The sequence below is a fragment of the Saimiri boliviensis genome (genome assembly GCF_048565385.1).
Source record: "Saimiri boliviensis isolate mSaiBol1 chromosome 16 unlocalized genomic scaffold, mSaiBol1.pri SUPER_16_unloc_1, whole genome shotgun sequence".
NCBI classification, from domain to species: domain Eukaryota; kingdom Metazoa; phylum Chordata; class Mammalia; order Primates; family Cebidae; genus Saimiri; species Saimiri boliviensis.
The window spans coordinates 305,005-332,221 of NW_027412499.1; the positions used below are offsets into that span (position 1 = coordinate 305,005).

The following is a 27,217-nucleotide window of genomic DNA, read 5'->3' on the forward strand; positions in this document are numbered from 1 at the left end:
CAGCCCACAACCTTTCCGGGAGAATGCAGCAAGTCAATCATCTGACTCCAGCAACATCCTCTTCCTCCCCCCAAGATTCTGCCGTACGCGCCCGTACTGCTCGGATCTGTGGAGTGTGGGCCTCCACCCCGGCACCTGCCACCTTCACGTGAAGGCTCTGGCTTCAGCACACCAGCTCCACTCTCAAACCTAACCTCCGCCGAATTCTCAGCAGGATCGACCATTGGGTCCACGGAGGACTGAGACACGTGAGCAGCTCAGCCGATGGGCAAGGGTGACTCATTCATCCTACTCATGTGATGGAGCAGAGAAAGGCGTGTTTTCTCTTCCAGGTATGCTGTGTGCGCTCAAGTCTGAGATGCTCCCGATTCACACGGTTCCCACCGCAGGGAATCCCGTCAGCGCACGGAGGATCCACACCGGCGGCTGCCCCAGACGGGGCGGAGTAGGCTGCAGCGAAGCCTTGCGGCCCGATGACCGCGTCGCGGCCTCCTTTCGTCAGGACCCTCCCGACGTTCGTGCCGCACTTCTGCAGCTGCCGCCGGTACCTCCTCCTGGGCTGCTCGCCCGGCGCCGGCTCCTCCGGCGGCTCGGAGCGCTCGGGCAGGGGGGCGAGGCGCACCCTCCGCGCGCCCGCCGCGCTCGCCCCGCTCTCCCTCGCCGCCGCCGCCGCCTCGTCTCCCGACTCCAGGTGGCCCAGGATGGCGGCCGCCTCCTCGTCCCCCTCGGTCCGCCCTCGCCCTCGGGGCCCGCGGCGCAGGAGGCTGCTCTCCGCCTTGGATCGGAGCCCGGCTCCCACCGTCAGGATGCCGCGGACCCTCTGGCGAAGGTCCGAGCGCCAGGACGCCAACCTTTGCTCCCCGCCCGCTTCTCTGGCTCTGCGCGGACGGCGCGGGGGTTGGGGGAGTTGATACGTTTAAATAAATTAAGGCTCATGGATAAGATTGATTGTAACAACATACAGAGAAAAGCAGGGTCGGCATAACGCTGTGAGAGTGAGTGTGTGTGTGTGTGTGTGTGTGTGTGTGTGTGTGTGTGTGTATCTGCATGTATCTATACTACTGGTCAGAAGAGCAAATTGTACCACACATTAATCACATGTTATCACTACTTGGTGGAAGAGCAGGTGGCTTTCATTTCATTTTACTTTTTAAAGTTTTCCTAGCTTTCTTCAAGGAGTATTTGTTACTTTATTGGAGGATGAGTTTGGAGAAACCTCGTTTAAAATTGTTTATTGTAGTGAAAGACACATAGTATAAATTTTGCCATTCAAGCTATTTTTAAGTATACAATTTGGTGGGATTAATTATATTCATAATGTTGTTCGACCATCACGACGATTTATTTCTCAACTTTTTCATTTTCCCCAAGCAGAAACTCTGGACCGTGAAACAAGAAGGCCTGATTGCCCCCACCCCCTCTATGGTCCTTGATGACCTCTAACCTACCTTCTGTCTCTATGAATTTGCTTCTTCTAGATGTTTTACATAAGGATCATCATGCCACATTTTTTTCTTTTGTGTCTGGTTTATGACACCCGTCATGTTTTCGAGGTTCGTCCATGTTATAGCATGTATCAAAATTTTATTTTTAAAGGATGAATCCTATTCCATGGTATGAATGTATCCTATTTCATTCATTGATTCACCTGCGGATGGGCATGTGGGTTTTTCTGCTTTTCAGCTATTGAATCACGCTAGAATGAGCACCGATGTATCGGTATCTGAGTCCCAACTTTTAATTCTTTTAGGTGTATACTTAGGAGTAGAGTTTTTGCATCATATGATAATTGTACAATTAACTTTTTGAGAAACTTCTGCTTTTTACGAGAAAAAAATCCACTTTTAAAATTTCATTGTGATTCAACTTTCAAGAATATTGTGTAGAAAGGGGCAGGCTGATGTCAGCATCTATCGTTTGTAAAATGGAATGCCTCAAAATGTTCTCTGTTTTACACGTACCCACACAAGCTAGAAACGTAGGCCAACTTATAGAAAATGTCAATATAGCCGGGCGCGGTGGCGCCAGCCTGTCATCCCAGCACTTTGGGAGGCCGAGGCGGGTGGATCACGAGGTCGAGAGATCGAGACCATCCCGGTCAACATGGTGAAACCCCGTCTCTACTAAAAGTACAAAAAATCAGCTGGGCATGGTGGCGCATGCCTGTAATCCCAGCTACTCGGGAGGCTGAGGCAGGAGAATCGCTTGAACCCGGGAGGCGGAGGTTGCGGTGAGCCGAGATGGCGCCATCGCACTCCAGCCTGGGTAAAAAGAGCGAAACTCCGTCTCAAAAAAAAAAAAAAAAAAAAAAAAAAAAAAAAAAAAAAAGTTCGCCGGGCATCGTGACGGCAGGCGCCTGTAGTCCTAGCTTTTCTTGAGCCGGAGGTGGGAGGATTGCCTGAGGTCGGGAAGTGGAGGCTGCCATGGGCCTTGGCCAGATGAATGCACTGCAGCCTGATGCCTGGACTGGTCTTGAAGTCCTCGGCTCTAGCAAAGTACCCGCCTCACCTCCGAACTTGGACCCACCGTATTCATCTGTCCCGAAGGTGTCGTTTAACTCTGTAAGTTGAATGCACACATTGACAAGCATTCTGCTGGATAGCTCCGTTTTTGTTTTAGAGCCAGATATTTCTCTTTACATCCTGTACTCCCATCCACTCTGGAATGTCCAAAGGCAGCTTTTAGAAGAAACGGGTTTCTAACTCTCTGAATCGAAACATAGCTTCAACTTCCTAAAAGGAACCAACACATAACAGATCAGTTTGTAAGAAGCGGGTCTTCTATGTTTTAAACGCATTTTTACTGCTGACTCTTATATGCCACTATAGGGCTGGAAATGAATGTTTCTACATTCCACAAAGAAAGGGTTTCTGAACTGCTGAAATACAAATCAGTTTCACTCTGTAAGTTGAATGCACACATTGACAAGCATTCTGCTGGATAGCTCCGTTTTTGTTTTAGAGCCAGATATGTCTCTTTACATCCTGTACTCCCATCCACTCTGGAATGTCCAAAGGCACCTTTCAGAAGAAATGTGTTTCTAAGTCGCTGAATCGAAACATAGTTGCAACTTCCTAAAAGGAACCAACACACAGCAGATCAGTTTGTAAGAAGCGGGTCTTCTGTGTTTTCAACGCATTCTTACTGCTAACTCTTATATGCCACTATAGGGCTGGAAATGACAGTTTCTACATTCTCCAAAGAAAGGGTTTCTGAACTGCTGAACTACAAATGAGTTAAACTCTGGAAGTTGAATGCACACATTGACAACCATTCCGCTGGGTAACTCTGTTGTTTTAAAGCCAGATATTTCTCTTTACATCCTGTACTCCCATCCACTCTGGAATGTCCAAAGGCACCTTTTAGAAGAAATGTGTTTGTAACTCGCTGAATCGAAACATAGTTGCAACTTCCTAAAAGGAACCAACACACAGCAGATCAGTGTGTAAGAAGCTGGTCTTCTGTGTTTTCAACGCATTCTTACTGCTGTTATATGCTACCATAGGGCTGGAAATGACTGTTTCTACATTCTCTAAAGAAAGGGTTTCTGAACTGCTGCAAACACACATCAGTTTAACTCTGTAAGTTCATTGCACACATTAACAACCATTCTGCTAGATGGCTCCGTTTGTGTTTTAGAACCAGATATTTTTCACAATAGCCTGTACTCCCTTCCGCTCTGGAATGTCCAAAGCAGCCTTTAGAAGAAACGTGTTTCTGGCCGGGCGCGGTGGCTCAAGCCTGTCATCCCAGCACTTTGGGAGGCCGAGGCGTGTGGATGACGAGGTCGAGAGATCGAGACCATCCTGGTCAACATGATGAAACCCCGTCTCTACTAAAAATACAAAAAATTAGCTGGGCATGTTGGTGCGTGCCTGTAATCCCAGCTACTCAGGAGGCTGAGGCAGGAGAATCGCCTGAACCCAGGAGGCGGAGGTTGCGGTGAGCCGAGATCGTGCCATTGCACTCCAGCCTGGGTAAAAAGAGCGAAATTCTGTCTCCAAAAATAAAAAGAAGAAGAAACGTGTTTCTAACTTGCTGAATCTAAATATAGATGCAACTTCCTAAAAGGAACCAACACACAGGAGATCAGTTTGTAAGAAGCGGGTCTTCTGTGTTTTAAATGCATTCTTACTGCTAACTCTTATATACCACTATGGGGCTATAGTTCACTGTTGCTACATTCTCCAATGAAAGGGTTTCTGAACTGGTGAAATACAAATCAGTTTCACTCTGTAAGTTGAATGCACACATTGACAACCATTCTGCTGGATAGCTCTGTGTTTCTTTTAGAGCCAGAGATTTTTCCTTACATCCTGTACTGCCATCCACTCCGGAATGTCCAAACCTAGCTTTTAGAAGAAATGTGTTTCTAACTGGCTCAATCGAAACATAGTTGCAACTTCCTTAAAGGAACCAATACACAGCAGATCAGTTTTTAAGAAGCGGGTCTTCTGTGTCTTAAATGCATTCATACTGCTAACCCTTATATGGCAGTACAGGGCTGGAAATGACTGTGTCTACATTCTCCAAAGAAAGGGTTTCCGGCCGGGCGCGGTGGCTCAAGCCTGTAATCCCAGCACTTTGGGAGGCGAGGCGGGTGGATCACGAGGCCAAGAGTTCGAGACCATCCAGGCCAACACGGTGAAACCCCGTCTGTACTAAAAATACAAAAAATTAGCTGGGCATGGTGGCGTGTGCTTGTAATCCCAGCTACTCAGGAGGCTGAGGCAGGAGAATTGCCTGAACCCAGGAGGCGGAGATTGCGGTAAGCCGAGATCGCGCCTTTGCACTCCAGCCTGGGTAACAAGAGAGAAACTCTGTCTCAAAAAAGAAAAAAAAAAGAAAAGAAAAAAGAAAAGAAAGAAAGGGTTTCTGAACTCCTGCAAACACACATCCCTTCACCTCTGGAAGTGGAATGCACACACTGACACCCATTCTGCTGGGCAGCTCCGTTTTTGTTTTAGAGCCTGATAATTCTCACTACAGCCTGTACCCCCATCCACTGTGGAATGTCCAAATGCACCTTTTAGAAGAAATGTGTTTCTAATTCGCTGAATCGAAACATAGATGCAACTTCCTGAAAGGCACCAACACACAGCAGATCAGTTTGTAAGAAGCGGGTCTTCTGTGTTTTAAACGCATTCTTACTGCTAACTCTAATATGCCACTATAGGGCGGGAAATGACTCTTTCTTTTTTTTTTTTCTTTTTCTTTTTTTCTTTTCTTTTTTTTTTTGAGACGGAGTTTCGCTCTTGTTACCCAGGCTGGAGTGCAATGGCGGGATCTCGGCTCACCATAACCTCTGCCTCCTGGGTTCAGGCATTTTTCCTGCCTCAGCCTGCTGAGTAGCTGGGATTGCAGGCACGTGCCGCCATGCCCAGCTAATTTTTTGTGTTTTTAGTAGAGACGGGGTTTCACCGTGTTGGCCTGGATGGTCTCGATGTCTCGGCCTCGTGATCCGACCGCCTCGGCCTCCCAAAGTGCTGGGATTACAGGCTTGAGCCACCGCGCCCGGCCCTTAGACGCGTTCTTACTGCTATCTGTTATATGCCACTATAGGGCTGGAAATGACTGTTGCTACATTGTCCGAGGAAAAAATTTCCGAACTGCCGCAAACACACATCAGTTTTCCTCTGTCAGTTGAATGCACACATTGACCACCATTGTGCTAGATGGCCTCTTATCAACAAATGCATTCCGGGAGGTGCCCGAGTGCCAGCCCGCCCCAGTTACATACTCTGGTTCCATTCGGCATGGTGGGGAAATAACGAAAATGTAGAAACTAAGATGGAGTCTGTCCAGCTCCGGAAGCTACCAGAAAGCCTGAACAAGTTTTTAGTCTGAGAAAGAGACAGCTAGTTTTAACTGGCAAAAAACAGGTTATCACATGATGAAGTGCAGCTGACATCAACAGGCTCTCAGTCTACCTCGAGCAATCCACAAAAGCGCTAGTCAGCCTCAGGAGGAAGACAGCAGCTGACACGTCCCGAGGGAAAGGTACGCCTTCCTAGAATTCCGTGCCGAGGCCGGCATCGACTCCGGTCATCTTCAGCGAGCAGAGCATGACTTCTTAGATAGCATGTCTACTTTGGGCAAATAATACTGCGGCCCAGGGTGGAGCCACGATGCCCTTCCCATTTTGCAAATACGCTGGCCGGGAGAAGGAGAAAAGAAGACATCATGATAAAAGGTGACTGAGACCCAGCTAAGATGAAGCTCTCCTAGGGAGGGAGGGAGGGAGGGAGGGAGGGAGGCCTGACGAGTGAACGGGTGAAAAGAAACCCCACCGCTACAGTCCAGCCCGCCCACCCGCTTGCCCACGCGGACCAAAGGCTGTGCCATCGCCCGCAGCTGCCTCTGGGGAAGTGAGACCCTGCTCCACCCCCAGCCCCCCATCTTCCAAAAGAGCGGCCACCGAGTGAGGTGAGGCCTGGCGATCACCGATGCAAATGTCAGCCGGTAAAGCGTGGGGGGAGGGGAGAGATGATGGGGGCCCACCCGGCTGGCTCCAGAACGTTTCCACGCGGTGTTGGGGGGAGCCCAGCTCACAAAGTCAGCGCTTCGGAGTAAAGGGGTGGGGGTGGGGGCTTCAAAAATAAACCAACTCCTCATAAAGCCCAAGTCGAAGAGTCTGTGTGCATGAAAGACACCAACAAACAAACACAAAGTGCTGATAAAAGCACAACAGGGCCCCCGCCAGGGCGGAGGTTCCTCAGGCAATAGCGGAGAGAGGGACGCGCCCCCAGATGGGAGGAAGAGAAACCGGTTGCCCCGGGCTCCGTGAAGCGGTCGGGCAGACCTCCCTCCGCGCCACCTCGATTTTCCATCCCAGAGGCCGCTAGGTGATGCCCGAAGACAACTGATGCTTGCAGGCGTCACACGGAGAAGACGGGAACCGTGGATCGCTCTGGGTCCGGGTGGAGGTGGAGGAGGCGGGGGGCGGGGGGCGGGGGGCGGGGGGCGGGGGGCAGGAGAGGGCGGCTCAGGCATGCCGCGTCGCCGGCCTCTGCCCGATCCCGCTCGGACCAGGTCGTTTCCGGGCCCAGGGAGTTCTCTCAGGGGATGCCCGCCTGCACCTAGTTGAGCAGAGCCCCCAGGGGACACGGCCTAGGCACCCGCCCACGGGTTCATCGGGAAGTTCAATTCCGCTAGAGAGGAGGGAGAGCAGACCGGGGGCGGGGGCGTGTGGACGGACGCTAGGGGTGGAGACGGGCCCTATCTACGATGGAAGTCCAGTCCATAGCGTTTCCGAGTGGACTCCAGACCCACCAGCTCAGGGTGGCAATACCTGTGACAGGGAAACGAAGGTCCGTGAAATCCACGCTCCCGGCCACAGCGTGGATTTCACGGAGAGAAGAAGACAGCTGGCAGCACGCTCCCTCCTGCCCCGGGGTCAAGTTTTCCCTCCCAAAGTTTGCATTTCTTCCGCCCACCCCCACAAACGTCCGCTCTCGCTCGCTCTCCTTGCCCAGGCTGGAGTGCAGCGGTGCGATCTCGGCTCACCGAAACCTCCGCCTCCTGGGTTCCCGCGAGTCTCCCGCCTCAGCCTCCCGAGTGGCTTGGGATGACAGGCACGTAACCACCGTGCCCGGTGAATTTTGTGTTTTTAGTAGAGACGGGGTTTCTCCACGTTGCCCCGGCTGGTCTCGAACTCTCGACCTCATGTGATCCACCCACCTCGGTCTCCCAAAGCGCTGGGATGACGGGCATGAGCCACCGCGCCCGGCGGCCCAGTATGCATTTCTGTGTGTGTGTGGTTTTTTTTTTTTTTTTTTTTTTTTTGAGACAGAGTTTCGCTCTCGTTACCCTGGAGTGCAATGGCGCGATCTCGGCTCACCTGCAACCTCCGCCTCCTGGGTTCAGGCCATTCTCCTGCCTCAGCCTCCCGAGTCGCTGGGATGACAGGCTCGAGCCACCGCGCCCGGCCTAGTATGCATTTCTGAATCGTGTTCACCAGAGTCCACCCTCTGGTGAATCAGCCAGGAATCTAGTTCGGCGAATCCCAGAGCACCCACATGTGACCGCTAAGATCGGAGTCCACACACTGCGCGTGGCTCCACGCGGCGTCTCACCACGAGAACACCACTGCCGTCCCAGCCCAGTAGCGATACAGTGGCCACGTCTTAGAAATCACTCTCAGCAACACACCGTGATAGGTCCTATGTCTAGAAACGTATACCACGGTCATGAGCTTTCTTCCTTTTTTTTTTTTCTGAGACGGAGTTTCGCTGTCGTTACCCAGGCTGCAGTGCAATGGTACGATCTCTCGGCTCACCGCAACCTCCGTCTCCCGGGTTCGGGCGATTCTCCCGCCTCAGCCTCCCGAGTAGCTGGGATGACAGGCACGCGCCACGATGCCCAGCTAAGATTTTTGTAGTTTTAATAGAGACGGGGTTTCACCATGTCGACCGGGATTCTGTCGATCTCTGGACCTCGTGATCCACCCGCCTCGGCCTCCCAAAGTGCTGGGATGACAGGCTTGAGCCACCGCGCCCGGCTATATTGACATTTTCTATAAGTTGGCCTACGTTTCTAGCTTGTGTGGGTATGTGTAAAACAGAGAACATTTTGAGGCATTCAATTTTACAACCGATAGATGCTGACATCAACCTGCCCCTTTCTACACTCTATTCTTGAAAGCTGAATCACAGTGAAATTTTAAAAGTGGATTTTTTTCTCATAAAAAGCAGAAGTTTCTCAAAAAGGTAATTGTAGAATTATCATATGATGCAAAAACTCGATTCCTAACTATACACCTAAAAGAATTAAAAGTAGGGACTCAGCTACCGATACATCAGTGCTCATTCTAGCATGATTCAATCGCTGAAAGGCAGAAAAACTCACATGCCCATCCGCAGGTGAATAAATTAATAAAATAGGATACATTCATATCATGGAATAGGATTCATCCTTTAAAAATAAAATTTTGATACATGCTATAACATGGACGAACCTAGAAAACATGACAGGTGTAATAAACCAGACACCAAAGAAAAAAATGTGGCATGATGATCCTTATGTAAAACATGTAGAAGAAGCAAATTCATAGAGACAGAAGGTAGGTTAGAGGTCATCAAGGACCATAGAGGGGTTGGGGGCAATCAGGCGTTCTTGTTTCACGGTCCAGAGTTTCTGCTTGGGGAAAATGAAAAAGTTGAGAAATAAATCGTGGTGATGGTCGAACAACATTATGAATATAATTAATCCCACCAAATTGTATACTTAAAAATAGCTTGAATGGCAAAATTTATACTATGTGTCTTTTACTACAATAAACAATTTTAAACGAGGTTTCTTCAAACTCATCCTCCAACAAAGTAACAAATACTCCTTGAAGAAAGCTAGGAAAACTTTAAAAAGTAAAATGAAATGAAAGCCACCTGTTCTTCCACCAAGTAGTGATAACATGTGATTAATGTGTTGTACAATTTGCTCTTCTGACCAGTAGTATAGATACATGCAGATACACACACACACACACACACACACACACACACGCTCGCTCTCTCTCTCTCTCTCTCTCTCTCTCTCTCTCTCTCTCTCTCACAGCGTTATGCCGACCCTGCTTTTCTCTGTATGTTGTAACAATCAATCTTATCCATGAGCCTTAATTTATTTAAACGTATCAACTCCCCCAACCCCCGCGCCGTCCGCGCAGAGCCAGAGAAGCGGGCGGGGAGCAAAGGTTGGCGTCCTGGCGCTCGGACCTTCGCCAGAGGGTCCGCGGCATCCTGACGGTGGGAGCCGGGCTCCGATCCAAGGCGGAGAGCAGCCTCCTGCGCCGCGGGCCCCGAGGGCGAGGGCGGACCGAGGGGGACGAGGAGGCGGCCGCCATCCTGGGCCACCTGGAGTCGGGAGACGAGGCGGCGGCGGCGGCGAGGGAGAGCGGGGCGAGCGCGGCGGGCGCGCGGAGGGTGCGCCTCGCCCCCCTGCCCGAGCGCTCCGAGCCGCCGGAGGAGCCGGCGCCGGGCGAGCAGCCCAGGAGGAGGTACCGGCGGCAGCTGCAGAAGTGCGGCACGAACGTCGGGAGGGTCCTGACGAAAGGAGGCCGCGACGCGGTCATCGGGCCGCAAGGCTTCGCTGCAGCCTACTCCGCCCCGTCTGGGGCAGCCGCCGGTGTGGATCCTCCGTGCGCTGACGGGATTCCCTGCGGTGGGAACCGTGTGAATCGGGAGCATCTCAGACTTGAGCGCACACAGCATACCTGGAAGAGAAAACACGCCTTTCTCTGCTCCATCACATGAGTAGGATGAATGAGTCACCCTTGCCCATCGGCTGAGCTGCTCACGTGTCTCAGTCCTCCGTGGACCCAATGGTCGATCCTGCTGAGAATTCGGCGGAGGTTAGGTTTGAGAGTGGAGCTGGTGTGCTGAAGCCAGAGCCTTCACGTGAAGGTGGCAGGTGCCGGGGTGGAGGCCCACACTCCACAGATCCGAGCAGTACGGGCGCGTACGGCAGAATCTTGGGGGGAGGAAGAGGATGTTGCTGGAGTCAGATGATTGACTTGCTGCATTCTCCCGGAAAGGTTGTGGGCTGAAGGCACTCACGTTCCTGGGCTGCCTCGGTTCCGAGGGCAGCTAAGGAGCTGTTTCTTCCTCAAGTCGTTCTCCCCATCTCCTGCCTCTGCCACTCTGCCACCAGGAGTTTAATTACAGGCTTGAGAAGAGGGAAGGAAGAAAGCTCTTTGAAGGCTATGATGCTTTGAAAACTGGGTTGGCAGTGTGGACTGACTGTTTACAGTAGACAAAAACTTGTCATTTTACCCCATCCCGAACGGCCGTGCGGCTGGCGAGAAAGGAGGGAGGAGGGCAAGTTCAGGCGCAGGCTGGGTGGGTGGCTGGGACGGGTCAGCCAAGGGACCACTCCTGAGGGCTCTTGTGCCCGGCGTTGCCCACTTCGGCCCAGCCATGTGTTTGCGGCAAGCAGAGTCCCTGCAAACATGCGGCTGGCTGCAGTCAGGGCCTACTGCCACCATCGATGCACTCCCGCCAGAGGCTCAGCTGCTCTCCGCCGGGCCAACCGAGAGCGCTTGTCCCGGGTGGGACATAGGGGCTGAGACAGATGGAGGGAGACGTAACACATCAGGAATGGAAATCCAGATTGAGAGAAGGAAGCAGCAAGTAGGAGACAGATGTGAAGGAAGCGGACACAAGGCAAGAAGATGTTGGAAGGGAGAAAGGAGGTGGCCATCCAGGAGCCAGGCCTGGAGCATCAGTGTGGGGGAGTTCATGTAGGCTGGGCCTGTGCCAGTAGTAGGGACAGGGGACGCTGGGTGGCCACGGGTGTCATAGCTGGTGCTTAAAACCGCTGAGGCGGGGTGCGGTGGCTCAAGCCTGTAATCCCAGCACTTTGGGAGGCCGAGGCGGGTGGAACACGAGATCGAGACATCGAGACCATCCTGGTCAACATGTTGAAACCCCGTCTCTACGAAAATACAAAGAAAATCAGCTGGGCATGGTGGCACGTGCCTGTAATCCCAGCTACTCGGGAGGCTGAGGCAGGAGAATTGCCTGAACCCAGGAGGCGGAGGTTGCGGTGAGCCGAGATCGCGCTACTGCACTCCAGCCTGGGCAACAAGAGCGAAACTCCGTCACACACACACACACACACACACACACACACACACACAGAGTCTCTGAAACTGATGAGAATAAATTCCATAGAAATATGACGTCGGACCAATGATAGTATTGGTATAGAAAGGGAAAAAGAGCCGGGCGTGGTGGCTCAAGCCTGTAATCCCAGCACTTTGGGAGGCCGAGGCGGGTGGATCACGAGATCGAGACATCGAGACCATCCTGGTCAACATGGTGAAACCCCGTCTCTACTAAAAATACAAAAAATCAGCTGGGCATGGTGGCACGTGCCTGTAATCCCAGCTACTCAGGAGGCCGAGGCAGGAGAATTGCCCGAACCCAGGAGGCGGAGGTTGCGGTGAGCCGACATCGCGCCATTGCACTCCAGCCTGGGCAACGAGAGCGAAACTCCGTCTCACAGAAAAATAAAAAATAAAAAAAATAAAGAAAGTCTCTGAAACTGATGAGAATAAATTCCATAGAAATATGACATCGGACCAATGATAGTATTGGTATAGAAAGGAAAAAAAGATGAACTTTTATAGATTAAAAGTGGATGGAAGACATTGATAGCAATTTGTCGCATTCGAATTATGAGCCATTCTCTGACACGTTTATCTGTACCGAGATGCCCTTAGGGTTTACCTTGCCCAGGGGGTCACATTTGCCATCCTTCGCCATCCAAGCCTTCCCCAAGTCATAAGCAGAAGCGAGCACGGCTCTTACCCTCCTTCTAGTTTTGGCTACTGTCATTCTCTTTGCCACGAAATGCTTTTGCACTTCCTCAAGTACAAACCCATTCAATCCTCCGCATCCATCTAATGAGATGCTGTGGGCCAGAGGTCAGCAGTTTGGGGCCATGGGGGAGAAAAAACATCATAGGTGCAAATTCCACCCACGGATGATCGGGAGTGGTGAGCTCTCTCTAAAACAGGTTTTGAGGAGAGCCTGGGGATTGCCAAAGGCACCGAATCCTTTGAAAGGAGCGGGAGGCAGGGGCGAGGAAGCTGGGAACTGGGAGGAGGCGAGCTGGGAGTGAAACCGGGAGGGGCGCGGCGCGCGGCTGCTGCACCGGACTGAAATTTTGTACCTTACCGGAGTAGGTGAGCCGGGCTTGGGAATGGGGACCGGGAGGCAGGGTGGGATGGACAGACAGCCCCACTCCCGGGAGCACAGTATGTTTTATACTGAGTGCGCAATGCTCGAAGAGCGCTCAGATTTTCCAATATAAGAAATGTAGTTTTCAGGTATTGTGGAAGAAGAACGTGTTTGTACAGCGCCTTATCATTGACGTATGTTATCTAGTAAACAAATTTCTTGAGTCTTAGAACTAATGCGTAATGTGTCAACTGTCATGATTATTACCCCTATTTATTTGTTTACTTCTTTCTTTGTTGATTATTTTTTGAGGCAGGGTCTTGCTCTGTCGCCCAGGCTGCATCGCAGCTGCAGAGGCGTCAGCTCGGCTCACTGCAAGCTCTGCCTCCCGGGTTCAGGAGATTCTCGTGTCTCAGCTGCCTGAGTAGCTGGGATGCTCAGCATGGCTCTGCGCTCGGCTACATTTTTTGCATTTCGAGTAGAGACGGGATTTTGCCATGTTGGCCGGGATGGTCTCCAACTCCTGGCCTCAAGCGATCCACCCGCCTCGGCCTCCAAAGTGCTACGATTCGAGGCGTGAGTCACCGCGCCGGACCTATTAACCCATTTTGTATGTGAGGACTCTGAGGTCTGGGAAAACTGGACAAAGCAGAAACTCATGCCAAAGCCTTCTGTCCCCGTGTCCAGAGAGCGCTCCGTGACAGCCCAAGCTGATTTTCCAAGAATGTGATCACGCTTTGTCAGATTTGCAACGTTTCTGATATTAAGGCATCAGGTCCAAGTGCAACGTTCATAGAGAACTGAAGGGCTTGCATTCAAACAATTCTGAAAATATAAGAAATGGCTTTGTAGGCCGGGCGCGGTGGCTCACGCCTGTAATCCCAGCACTTTGGGAGGCCGAGGCGGGTGGATCACGAGGTCGAGAGATCGAGACCATCCCGGTCAACAGAGTGAAACCCCATCTGTACTAAAAATACAAAAAATGAGCTGGGCATGGTGGCGCGTGCCTGTAATCCCAGCTACTCGGGAGGCTGAGGCAGGAGAATCGCCTGAACCCAGGAGGTGGAGGTTGCGGTGAGCCTAGATCGCGTCATTGCACTCCAGCCTGGGTAACGAGAGCGAAACTCCGTCTCAAAAAAAAAGGTTATATATATATATATATATATATATATATATATATATATATATATATTTAAAAAATGCATTCTGAAGCCAGGCACAGTGGTGTGTGCCTGTAGTCCCAGCTACTCGGGAGGCTGAGGCTGTTGTACTATCAGCTGCCAGGTCTTAATCTTTCCATTATTTTGAACCCATGCGGTGAACGTTTTCCTCGAAAGGGCACGTTGGTGCTCAAAATGTTTTCACCTTTTGGGCTCGATGCGATGGCTCACGCCTGTAATCTCAGAATTTTGGGGGGCCGAGGGGGGCACATCACAAGATCAGGAGTTCAACACCAGCTTGGTAGACATGGTGAAACCCCGTCTCTACTAAAATTACAAAAATCAGCTGGGCGTGGTGGCACGTGCCTATAATCACAGCTACTTGAGTGGCTGAGGCAGGACAATCTCTTGAACCGGGGAGTCGGAGATTGCAGTGAGCCAAGATGGTGCCACTGCACTCCAGTCTGGCAACAGAGCAACAGTCTGTCTCAAACACCATAAAAAATGTTTTCACCCTTTGTTGCGTTTCAGAGTTCAGATTTGTTTTTATCAGCGATGTTCAGTCTGTACTAAAACACCTGTGTAAGGGGTAAAAGAGCATCCCTGACCGACCTTCCTTCCTTCCTTCCTGCCTCCCTCCCTCCCTCCCTCCCTCCTTTCCTTCCTTCCTTATGAGACAGAGTCTTGCTCTGTTGCCCAGGCTGCAGAGACTTGATCTTGGCTCACTACAACCTCTGCCTCCCACGTTCAAGCAATTCTCCCACATCAGCCTCCCAAGTAGATGGGATGACAAGCACCTGCCATCACACCCAGCTGATTTTTGTATTATTAGTAGAGACGGGGTTTCACCATGTTGACCGGGCTGCTCTTGAACTCCGGACCTCAGGTGATCCACCCATCACGGCCTCCCAAAGTGCTGGGATTATAGGCCTGAGCCACCACGTCTGGTCGTCTTTGACACTTAGCAGTAACTGCCAGTTGGCAGGGCAGGGAACAGTGGTCCCCTTGCATGCGATTGAATACAAAGGTTTCCGTGGATCTTGGAATAACGGTGGGGGAGGGTGATGGTATTTTCCTTGAGGGGAGGTGACAGACGAGGTGGGCTGTCAGCAAAGGAACAACTTGGTCATAACAGGAATTGAAAAGAGGCCAACTCTTTCTTTTCTATTTACTTATTTTTTATTTTTTATTTTTTGAGACAGAGTTTCGCTCTTGTTACCCAGGCTGGAGTGTCATGGTGCGATATCAGCTCACCGCAACCTCCACCTCCTGGGTTCAGGCGATTCTCCAGCCTCAGCCTTCTGAGTAGCTGGGATGACAGGCAGACGCCACCACGCCCAGCTAATTTCTTGTATTTTTAGTAGAGACGGGGTTTCACCATGTTGACCTGGGATGGTCTCGATCTCTCGACCTCGTGATGCACCCGCCTGGGCCTCCCAAAGTGCTGGGATTACAGGCTTGAGCCACCGAACCCGGCCGGAAACCCTTTCTTTCAAGAATGTAGAAACAGTCATTTCCAGCCCTATACTGGCTTATAAGAGTTAGCGGAAAGAATGCATTTAAAACACACAAGACTGGGTTTTTACAAACTGATCTCTGCTGTGTGTTGGTTCCTTTGGGAAGTTGCAACTATGTTTAGATTCAGCAATTAGAAACACATTTCTTCTAAAAGCTGCCTTTGGACATTCCAGAGTGGATGGGAGTACAGGATGTAAAGAGAAATGTCTGGCTCTAAAACAAAAACGGAGCTATCTAGCACAATGGTTGTCAATGTGTGCATTCAACTGACAGAGTTACACTGATCTGTATTTCACCAGTTCAGAAACCCTTTCTTTGTAGAATGTAGAAACAGTCATTTCCAGCCCTATACTGGCATATAAGAGTTAGCAGTAAGAATGCGTTTAAAACACAAAAGACCCGCTTCTTAGAAACTGATCTGCTGTGTGTTGGTTCCTTTAAGGAAGTTGCAACTATGTTTAGATTCAGCCAGTTAGAAACACATTTCTTCTAAAAGCTAGGTTTGGACATTCCAGAGTGGATGGGAGTACAGGATTTAAAGAAAAATATCTGGCTCTAAAACAAAAACAGAGCTATCCAGCAGAATGGTTGTCAATGTGTGCATTCAACTTACAGAGTTAAACTGATTTGTATTTCACCAGTTCAGAAACCCTTTCTTTGTAGAATGTAGCAACAGTGAATTATAGCCCCATAGTGGTATGTAAGAGTTAGCAGTAAGAATGCGTTTAAAACACAGAAGACCTGCTTCTTACAAACTGATCTCCTGTGCCTTGGTTCCTTTTAGGAAGTTGCATCTGTTTAGATTCAGCGAGTTAGAAACACGTTTCTTCTTCTTCTTCTTTTTTTTTTTTTTTTCCGGGGGGGAGACCGAATTTCGCTCTTTTTACCCAGGCTTGAGTGCAATGGCACAATCTCGGCTCACTGCAACCTCCTCCTCCTGGGTTCAAGCAATTCTCCTGCCTCAGCCTCCTGAGTAGCTGGTATTACAGGCATGCACCAACATGCCCAGCTAATTTTTTGCATTTTTAGTAGAGACGGGGTTTCACCATGTTGACCAGGATGGTCTCGATCTCTCGACCTCGTGATCCACGCGCCTCGGCCTCCCAAAGTGCTGGGGTTACAGGCTTGGGCCACCGCGCCCGGCCAGAAACACGTTTCTTCTAAAGGCTGCATTTGGACATTCCAGAGTGGATGGGAGTACAGGCTGTCGTGAAAAATATCTGGTTCTAAAACAAAAACGGAGCCATCTAGCAGAATGGTTGTTAATGTGTGCAATGAACTTACAGAGTTAAACTGATGTGTGTTTGCAGCAGTTCAGAAACCGTTTCCTTGGAGAATGGAGATACAGTCATTTCCAGCCCTATAGTGGCATGTAACAGTTAGCAGTAAGAATGCGTTGAAAACACAGAAGACCTGCTTCTTACAAACTGACCTGCTGTGTGTTGGTTCCTTTTAGGAAGTTGCAACTATGTTTAGATTCAGCCAGTTTCAAACACATTTCTTCTAAAAGCGACCTTTGGACATACGAGAGTGGATGGCAGTACAGGATGTAAAGAGAAATATCTGACTCTAAAAAAAAAAAAAAAAACGGAGATATCCAGCAGAATGGTTGTGAATGTGTGCTTTCAACTTACAGAGTTAAACTGATTTGTATTTCACCAGTTCAGAAACCCTCTCTTTGGAGAATGTATAAACAGTCATTTCCAGCCCTATGCTGAACACCACCACCATGTCCAATGCTACGGTCAATAGTAGCATTCGGCCTGTCTTTGGAGGGACCATCTACCGCCCTCCCGTGTCTCGACTTCCTCCTTCCGGCAGCAAGCCAGTCGCTACTTCCACCTGTTCAGGGAAGAAAACGCCCCGTGCCGGCGGGCAGGGAGCCGACAAGGGGAACCCGGAGCTCAGTGGCAGCATCCTGAGGTGCGAGAACTTTCAAAGGCTTCGACAGCTGATGCTCCTCCTGGCATCCTCAATTCAACCCACATCCGGTCCTGAGAAGCCCTGAGCAGTCAACCAGCTGTGGCTTCCTGTGCCTCGACTGGACCTCATTTTATCAGGGAGGCTTTAGTTTTTCTTGAGCCTAGGTGTGCTCAAAACCCTAGCCTTGGACAGGCTCCGTGACCATGGGCCTATTTAGAGATGTCATGAGGGTTACAGATGAAAATCCACCACAGGTTTAGTGGTCCTACGAGACTTCGTTTTAACAGTTTATGGCAGAAAGTGCGAATTTTCGCATACGGGGCCTGACTTCTTCTCTACCATAGATTCTACTTCCTGAAGTGTGATCAAAAGCTTGTTTTACTTCACCACTGTGTAGGAAAATTATTAACTGTGCCCATCCCTAAGGTAATTCTGGCTTGAGGACTTGTAATTAGTAATTAACATCTTTCTTGTTTAGGGATGTTCAATTAGTGCTTTGGCTGTCAGCTTTGCTCTCCCCTGAAGGCTTGTCCCCACCACACAGGACAGCCTTCTTCCTGATGAGAATGGCTGTGTGTTTCCCAAGTTGAGATGGCCTGCCCTACTACTGCCAAAGAGGTGACAGGAAGGCGAGCACTGCTCTGTTAGATCGTGTTCAGTTCTGTTGCGGAGTGCAACGCCCTTCGTGGGCGGTATGTATGTATGAACACACGTGCTTGTTGGAACTCTTTCTTTGGCATTTGTCCCTGGCTCCAGTCTCCCCCTTTCCGGGCCTGCTATGCCCGAGTTCTTCTACCCCTGCAGTTGCCAGCCGCGTCGGGAGGCTGTTTGCTCCGATGGGTTGGGTTATCTTTGTCGTGGAGATCTGGAACTTTGCACATGTCACTACGAGGGAGTTGTTTTTACTCTAGCATCTGCGATGAGGTGCCCTCTTGACCAACCCTCTCGATCACTACTCTTCCTCAAGCACTATTATTTATTCTTCCTCCTTTTTTTTTTTAAGCTGACAAAAAAAATACTACTTTATTAGTGGCTTCTACAAGATTAGAATACATAGAAAAGTACAAATAAATGCCAGTTCATTTGGGCAAAAATAAACGACAGGAAAGGCAAAGATGCAACACTCAACCCCGCACGGATGACACGCTGGAGCTGACAAAGCACACGCGTTTTAAACGGTTTTCCGAGTCACATGTTAGAACACGTAGGAAACTGGTTCTCCTTATTGTTTGCTTCGATTCTGCCGTTCCTTGCGCGCCACCTCCTCCTCCTCCTCCTCCTCCTCCTGGCGCTTCTCATAGTGGGCAAAGTCGTCGAAGATGGAGGTCGTGTCGTGTGCTTGTAGGAGCTGATGATTTTCAGCACCTGCTTTGCTTTTTCTAAGGGCATCTCCTGGGTGTCCCGGGAGTTTGTGACGGGTTTGTTGTCGTTGTGCTCCAGTCTGATGTGCCGCAGCTGGTTATTGGGCACGTCCTGAACAGAAATCCACTTGACATCAAACTGCCCCTTCCACTGGTCCTGAGACCAGACCCCAGCAATGGTGCCGTAGTCCACGGGGGACTCCATCTCGGCCACCCCACAAAAATGCCCGCTCCCGTTGACGCTGAAGAGCAGGTAGACAGGCCCCTTGCTGCTCATGCAGCGGAAGGCGCCGTCCAGGCGCGTGTTACCGTGCTCCGTGTGCACCGGATGGAGTACTTGATGGAGCGGTGGATGTCCTCGGAGTAGCTCTTGATGATGAACGCACGCCCGCTTTTCAGATTCCAGTTAAACTCTTTAGGGTAACAGCTGTGAGCAGCCTTCAGTTTTTCAAGGACGGGGTGGGATTCGACGCCAGGCATATAAGAATTAGCAGTAAGAATGCGTTTAAGGCTGGGCGTGGTGGCTCAAGCCTGTAATCCCGGCACTTTGGGAGGCCGAGGCAGATGGATCAGGAGGTCAAGAGATCGAGACCATCCTGGTCAACAAGGTGAAACCCCGTCTCTACTAAAAATACAAAAAATTAGCTGGGCATGGTGGCACGTGCCTGTCATGCCAGCTACTCAGGAGGCTGAGGCAGGAGAATTGCCTGAACCCAGGAGGCGGAGGTTGCGGTGAGCCGAGATGGCACCATTGCACTCCAGCCTGGGTAACGAGAGCGAAACTCCATCTCAAAAAAAAAAAAAAAGAATGCGTTTAAAACACAGAAGACCTGCTTTGTACAAACTAATCTACTGTGTGTTGGTTCCTTTTAGGAAGTTGTATCTATGTTTAGATTGATTGAGTTAGAAACACGTTTCTTCTAAAAGCTTCCTTTGGACATTCCAGAGTGGATGGGAGTACAGGCTGTAATGAGAAATATCTAGCTCTAAAACAAAAACGGAGCTATCCAGCAGAATGGTTGTCAATGTGTGCATTCAACTTACAGAGTTAAACTGATTTGTATTTCAGCAGTTCAGAAACCCTTTCTTTGGAGAATGTAGAAACAGTCATTTCCAGCCCTATAGTGGCGTATAAGAGTTAGCAGTACGAATGCATTTAAAACACAGAAGACCCGCTTCTTGCAAACTGATCTGCTGTGTGTTGGATCCTTTTAGGAAGTTGCAACTATGTTTAGATTCAGCGAGTTAGAAACACATTTCTTCTAAAAGCTGCCTTTGGACATTCCAGAGTGGACGGGAGTACAGGAAGTAAAGAGAAATATCTGACTCTAAAACAAAAACGGAGCTATCCAGCAGAATGGGTGTCAATGTGTGCATTCAACTTAGAGTTAAACGGATTTGTATTTCAGCAGTTCAGAAACCCTTTCTTTGGAGAATGTAGAATCAGTCATTTCCAGCCTTATAGTGGCATATAATTGTTAGCAGTACGAACGCGTTTAAAACGCAGAAGACCTGCTTCCTACAAACTAATCTGCTGTGTGTTGGTTCCTTTTAGGAAGTTGCATCTATGTTTAGATTCAGCGAGTTAGTAACACAGTTCTTCTAAAAGCTGCGTTTGGACATTCCAGAGTGGATGGGAGTACAGGCTGTAATGAGAAATATCTAGCTCTGAAACAAAAAAGGAGCTATCTAGCAGAATGGTTGTCAGTGTGTGCATTCGACTTACAGAGTTAAACGACACCTCCGGGACAGAAGAATATGGTGGGTGCAAGTTCGGAGGTGAGGCGGGTACTTTGCTAGAGCCGAGGAGTTCAAGACCAGCCCAGGCATCAGGCTGCAGTGCATTCGTCTGGCCAAGGCCCATGGCAGCCTCCACTTCCCGACCTCAGGCAATCCTCCCACCTTGGGCTCCAAAAAAGCTGGGACTACAGGCGCCTGCCGTCACGATGCCCGGAGAACTTTTTTTTTTTTTTTTTTTGCGACGGAGTTTCGCTCCCGTTGCCCAGGCTGGAGTGCAATGGCGCGATCTCGGCTCACCGCAAACCTCCGCCTCCTGGTTTCAAGCTATTCTCCTGCCTCAGCCTCCCGAGTAGCTGGGATTACAGGCACGCGCCACCATGCCCAGCTAATTTTTGTATTTTTAGTAGAGACGGGGTTTCACCTTGTTGACCGGGATGGTCTCGATCTCTTGACCTCATGATCCACCCGCCTCGGCCTCCCAAAGTGCTGGGATTACAGGCTTGAGCCACCGCACCCGGCCAGAAACACATTTTTTCTAAAAGCTGCTTTAGGACATTCCAGAGTGGACGGGAGTGCAGGATGTAAAGAGAAATATCTGGCTCTAAAACAAAAACGGAGCTATCCAGCAGAATGGTTGTCAATGTGTGCATTCAACTTACAGAGTTACACTGATTGGTATTTCACCAGTTCAGAAACCCTTTGTTTGGAGAATGTAGCAACAGTCATTTCCAGCCCTATACTGGCATATAAGAGTCAGCAGTAGGGAGAGAGATCCAAGATCGCTGATCACTAGCAGCTCGGGATTGTAGCTCCCGGTGTAAGCGCAAAGAACGAGAGGACGCCACACCTTCACGTGAATTCTTGTTGCTCACGCACCAGGAGATTCCCGGCGGAGGAGCCCCACGGGTCGCCAGCGCGATTCTTGTGACCGGCGAGGCGGTTTGGCCGGCGCCTCGGAGCGACGGTTCTTGGTGCAGAGTCGGAAAAGCACCATCGATCTTAACGCCGCTGATTTGGTGGGCGCAGTGGGTTGCTCAGATTTCGGCGCTGAGAATCGGTAAGTTGGACGTCCACTCAGGAACCCAATTACAAAGACGGTGAATACAAAGACCACAGATGGATAAATTTATAACGAAGGGAGGAAAACAACCAAAAAAGGCTGAGAATGCCGAAGATCAGAACGCTTCTCCTTCGGGGGGCGGGGGGATCACAGTTCCTCATCAGCGACGGAACAAGGCTTGATGGAGAACGAGTGTGTTCCAATTACAGAAGCAGGCTTCAAAATGTGGATAATGAGAAACTTCTGTGAATTAAAAGAACTTGTTTTAACCCAATCTAAAGTAACTAAGAACTTTGAAAAAAGATTTGACGAAATGTTAACAAGAATACACAATTTAGAGAGGAATATAAGTGAATTGATGGAGCTGAAAAACACAATAGGAGAACTTCGTGAAGTATGCACAAGTTTTAACAGCCGAATTGATCAAGCAGAAGAAAGGATATCAGAGGTCAAAGACCAACTCAATGAAATAAAACAAGAAGACAAGCCGGGCGCGGTGGCTCAAGCCGGTAATCCCTGCACTTTGGGAGGCCGAGGCGGGTGGATCATGAGGTCGAGAGATCGAGACCATCCCGGTCAACATGGTGAAACCCCGTCTCTACTAAAAATACAAAAAATCAGCTGGGCATGGTGGCGTGTGCCTGTAATCCCAGCTACTCAGGAGGCTGAGGCAGGAGAATTGCCTGAACCCAGGAGGCGGAGGTTGCGGTGAGCCGAGATCGCGCCATTGCACTCCAGCCTGGGTAACAAGAGCGAAAACTCCGCCTCAAAAAAAAAAAAAAAAAAAAGAAAAAAAAAAGAAGATTAGAGAAAAAAGGATAAAAAGGAACGAGCAAAGTCTCCAAGAAATATGGGACTACGTGAAAAGACCTAATCTACGCTTGATAGGTGTACCTGAATGTGACGAAGAGAATGAATCCAAGCTGCAAAATACGCTTCAGGATATTATTCAGGAAAATTTTCCCAGCCTAGTAAGGCAGGATAATGTTCAACTCCAGGTAATACAGAGAACACCACAGAGATATTCCTCAAGAAGAGCAACTCCAAGGCACATAATCATCAGATTCATCAGTGTTGAAATGAAGGAGAAAATACTAAGGGCAGCCAGAGAGAAAGGTCAGGTTACCCACAAAGGGAAGCCTATTAGACTCACAGCAGATCTCTCAGCAGAAACCCTACAAGCCAGAAGAGAGTGGGGACCAATATTCAACATCCTTAAAGAAAAGAACTTTCAACCCAGAATTTCACATCCAGCCAAACGACGCTTCACAAGTGAAGGAAAAATAAAGTTTTTTGTGAATAAGCAAGCACTCAGAGATTTCATCACCACCAGGCCTGCTTTAGAAGAGCTTCTGAAAGAACCACTACGCATAGAAAGGAACAAACAGTATCAGCCTTTCTAAAAAAATTATGAAAAAGAGCATCAATATAATGAAGAATTTACATCAAATAATGGGCAAAAGAGCCAGCTAATATTAAATGGCAGTATTAAACTCACATATATTATTATTAATTCTAAATTTAAATTGACTAAAACCCCCAATCCAAAGACAGACAGGCAATTTGAATAAAAAACTAAAACCCAACAGTATGCTGCATCCAGACCCATCTCACATTCAAGAATGCACAAAGACTCAAAACAAGGCATGGAGAAAGATTTACCAACCAAACAGAGAGCTGAAGTAAATAAATAAAAAGCAGAAGTTACACTTAAGCAACAAAGATCAAAAGACGCAAAGAAGGACATTATATAATGATAAAAGGATCAATGCAACAACAAGAAGAGCTAAAGATCCTAAATATATACGCACCCAATACAGGAATACGCAGACATACAAGACTTATAAAGAGACTTAGACTCCCACATGATAATAGTCGGAGACTTCAACATTAATATTAGACAGATCAGTGAGACAGAAAATTAACAACGATATCCAGGACTTGAACTGAGATCTGGAACAAGTAAATGTAATTAACATTTATAGAACTCTCCACTTTAAATATACGAAATATACACTCTCATCAGTACCACATCATATCAACTTAGAAGTTTAAACGAAATGTTGGTTGTCTCCTTGTTTGTTATTCTCTTCCCTCATTTTCTTTCATGTCTCCATTATTAAGGACAATTATAGGCATGCCCGTATTTAGACTGCATTCTAACCCGGGCAATAAAGCAATACCCCCATCCTCTCTCCCTCGTCCTCTTTCTCTTTCTTTCTCTTCTTTATTCTTTTTCTTTCTTTCTTTTTTTTTTTTTTTTTTTTTTTTTTTTTGAGACGGAGTTTCACTCTTGTTACCCAGGCTGGAGTGCAATGGCGCAATCTCGGCTCACCACAACCTCCGCCTCCTGGGTTCAGGCAATTCTCCTGCCTCAGCCTCCTGAGTAGCTGGGATTACAGGCACATGCCACCATGCCCAGCTAATTTTTTGCATTTTTAGTAGAGACGGGGTTTCACCATGTTGACCGGGATGGTCTCGATCTTTTGACCTTGTGATCCACCCGCCTCGACCACCCAAAGTGCTGGGATTACAGGCTTGAGCCACCGCGCCCGGCCCCCTATTCTTTTTCTTATAAAAGGAAAAAAAAAAAAGAGAGACTTTCCCTCTCTGTCTCTCTCTCTCCACACACACACATGCACACACACCTAAACACACAGTCACACACACACACATCTGTTTATCCATTTCTACATATTAGTCTTTTCTCACAAGCTGTGCTTTTAATATAGACACACATGATTTCATATGAAGCCGACTTCCATAACACTGATTTCAACGTAGAACGATTGTGCTATCTGCAGCAAAGCAGCCCATGGCCGAGTCATGGAGAGGCGGAGAAAAGAGGCAACGGCATTCTCAGGCCTGTCAGGCCTTGTACCCTGGGTTGGGGTGGAAGAACTCATCAGCGACGCAGCCTGGCTGGAGTGGGGGACGGCCCCAGCCCTGACAGTGCAGGAAAATTGAGGGCTTCCTTTACCCTGGTCTTGAACACTCTGTCCTCAGCACTGAGTCTGTTGTCCTAGGTCAATGTCATCATCGACCTCCTCCACTTGCTGGAGCCCAGGGAAGCTCTGGAAGGCTGAGCTCCTGACTGGGGCTGAGACCTGCCCTGGGATTCAGAGCAGACTCGTCCCAGCCGAGCAGATGTTGAGGCATTTCCTGGCTGTCCGGGCAGCAGGACCCCAGTGACCCTCGATGTTGCTGGTGTTTTCTGAGAGTGGAGATTCTGCCTCCTGGAGACTCAATCCTGAGGACTGCTGGGTCAGCACAGGCCGAGACATGACTTCTGGAGGGACGGAGAAGTGCAAGACCCGTTTCTTAGAACCTGATGTGCTGTGCGTTGGATCCTTTTAGGAAGTCGCATCTATGTTTAGATTCAGCGAGTCAGAAACACGTTTCTTCTAAAAGCTGCGTTTGGACATTCCAGAGTGGATGGGAGTACAGGCTGTAATGAGAAATATCTGGCTCTAAAACAAAAACAGAGCTATCTAGCAGAATGGTTGTCAATGTGTGCATTCAAGTTACAGAGTTAAACTGATGTGTGTTTGCAGCATTTCAGAAACCCTTTCTTTGGAGAATGTAGAAACAGTCATTTCCAGCCTTATACTGGCATATTAAAGTTAACAGTAAGAATGCGTTTAAAACACAGAAGACCCGCTTCCTATAAACTGATCTGCTGTGCTTTGGTTCCTTTTAAGAAGTGGCAACTATGTTTAGATTCAGGCAGTTAGAAACAAATTTCTTCTAAAAGCTAGGTTGGGACATTCCAGAGTGGACGGGAGTACAGAATGTAAAGAGAAATAATCTGACTCTAAAACAAAAGCAGCTGGGCGCGGTGGCTCAAGCCTGTAATCCCAGCACTTTGGGAGGCCGAGGCGGGTGGATCACGAGGTCGAGAGATCGAGACCATCCTGGTCAACAAGGTGAAACCCCGTCTCTACTAAAAATACAAAAAGTTAGCTGGGCATGGTGGTGCGTGCCTGTAATCCCAGCTACTTAGGAGGCTGAGGCAGGAGAATTGCCTGAGCCCAGGAGGCGGAGGTTGCGGTGAGCCGAGATCGCGCCATTGCACTCCAGCCTGGGTAACAAGAGCGAAACTCCGTCTCAAAAAAAAAAACAAAAAACAAAAGCAGAGCTATCCAGCAGAATGGTTGTCAATGTGTGCATTCAACTTACAGAGTTAAACTGATTTGTATTTCAGCAGATCAGAAACGCTTTCTTTGGAGAATGTAGCAACAGTCATTTCCAGCCCTATACTGGCATATAAGAGTTAGTTTAAAACACAGAAGACCCGCTTCCTATAAATTGATCTGCTGTGCGTTGGTTCCTTTTAGGAAGTTGCAACTATGTTTAGATTCAGCGTGTTAGAAACACGTTTCTTCTAAAAGGTGCGTTTGGACATTCCAGTGTGGATGGGAGTACAGGATGTAAAGAGAAATATCTGGCTCTAAAACAAAAACGGAGCTATCCAGCAGAATGGTTGTCAATGTGTGCATTCAACTTACAGAGTTAAACTGATTTGTATTTCAACAGATCAGAAACCCTTTCTTTGGAGAATGTAAAAACAGTCATTTCCAGCCCTATACTGACATGTAAGAGTTAGCAGTAAGAATGCGTTTAAAACACAGAAGACCCGCTTCTTACAAACTGATCTGCTGTGCGTAGGTTCCTTTTAGGAAGTTGCAACTATGTTTCGATTCAGCGAGTTAGAAACACATTTATTCTAAAATCGACCTTTGGACATAGGAGAGTGGATGGGAGTACAGGATGTAAAGAGAAATATCTGACTCTAAAAAAAAACGGAGCTTTCCAGCAGAATGGTTGTCAATGTGTGCATTCAACTTACAGAGTTAAACTGATTTGTGTTTCAGCAGTTCAGAAACCCTTTCTTTGGAGAATGTAGAAACAGTCATTTCCAGCCCTATATTGGCATATAAGAGTTAGCAGTAAGAATGCGGTTAAAACACAGAAGACCAGCTTCTTACAAACTGATCTGCTGTGTGTTGGTTCCTTTTAGGAAGTTGCAACTATGTTTCGATTCAGCGAGTTAGAAACACATTTCTTCTAAAAGCTGCCTTTGGACATTCCAGAGTGGATGGGAGTACGGGATGTAAAGAGAAATATCTGGCTCTAAAACAAAAACGGAGCTATCCAGCAGAATGGTTGTCAATGTGTGCATTCAACTTACAGAGTTAAACTGATGATGCCCTGATTTTCGGCATCATCATGACCATTCTGATGATCATCATTCCAATCCTGATTCTGCAATCCTATCAGTAGATCCAGAGGAATCACCGGGGACAGGGGCTCTGCTCGTGACCTGTCTCCCTCCCTGGTATCCAGATTCCATCGCTCGCCCTGTCCCCAGCCCATCCCGTATCAACCCTTGACCCTCACACACTTTTCTACACTGGTTCAATAAAGTGCACGTGCTCCTGGAAAAAAAATAAAATTAAAAAATAAAACTCAAAATAATAAAGAAGAGAAGCGTCACTGGGAAGTTTTTATTTTATTTTATTTTATTTTATTTTTTTAATCCATGCAACCAGTCTTATTTATGCATAATTGAGAAAACACAGGCCTAGAGAGGTTATGAAACTTGTCTACAGTTACACAGCTTGTGAAGGGCACAGCCACGATTTGAAACCAGGCAGCTTTGCTCTCGGCGACCTCAGTGGGCTGCCTTTTGGTAAATTCAGGACATGAGGAGCAGAGGAGCAGGGGCAGGGAAAGGGTGCAAGGTGGGGAGGGTCTGAGGGAGGCCGATGGGAGAGG

At 48.7% G+C, this 27,217-nt stretch overlaps 3 pseudogenes; 1 reads left to right on the forward strand and 2 right to left on the reverse strand.

Moving 5' to 3' along the window:
* Positions 1–292: 292 nt before the first annotated feature.
* Positions 293–1,662, reverse strand: LOC141583163 (required for drug-induced death protein 1 pseudogene; annotated as a pseudogene).
* A 5,565-nt stretch (positions 1,663–7,227) lies between these two features.
* Positions 7,228–10,247, forward strand: LOC141583164 (required for drug-induced death protein 1 pseudogene; annotated as a pseudogene).
* Positions 10,248–18,256: 8,009 nt separating this feature from the next.
* LOC141583165 (YTH domain-containing family protein 1 pseudogene) lies at positions 18,257–26,815 on the reverse strand (annotated as a pseudogene).
* Between the last annotated feature and the right edge of the window lie 402 nt (positions 26,816–27,217).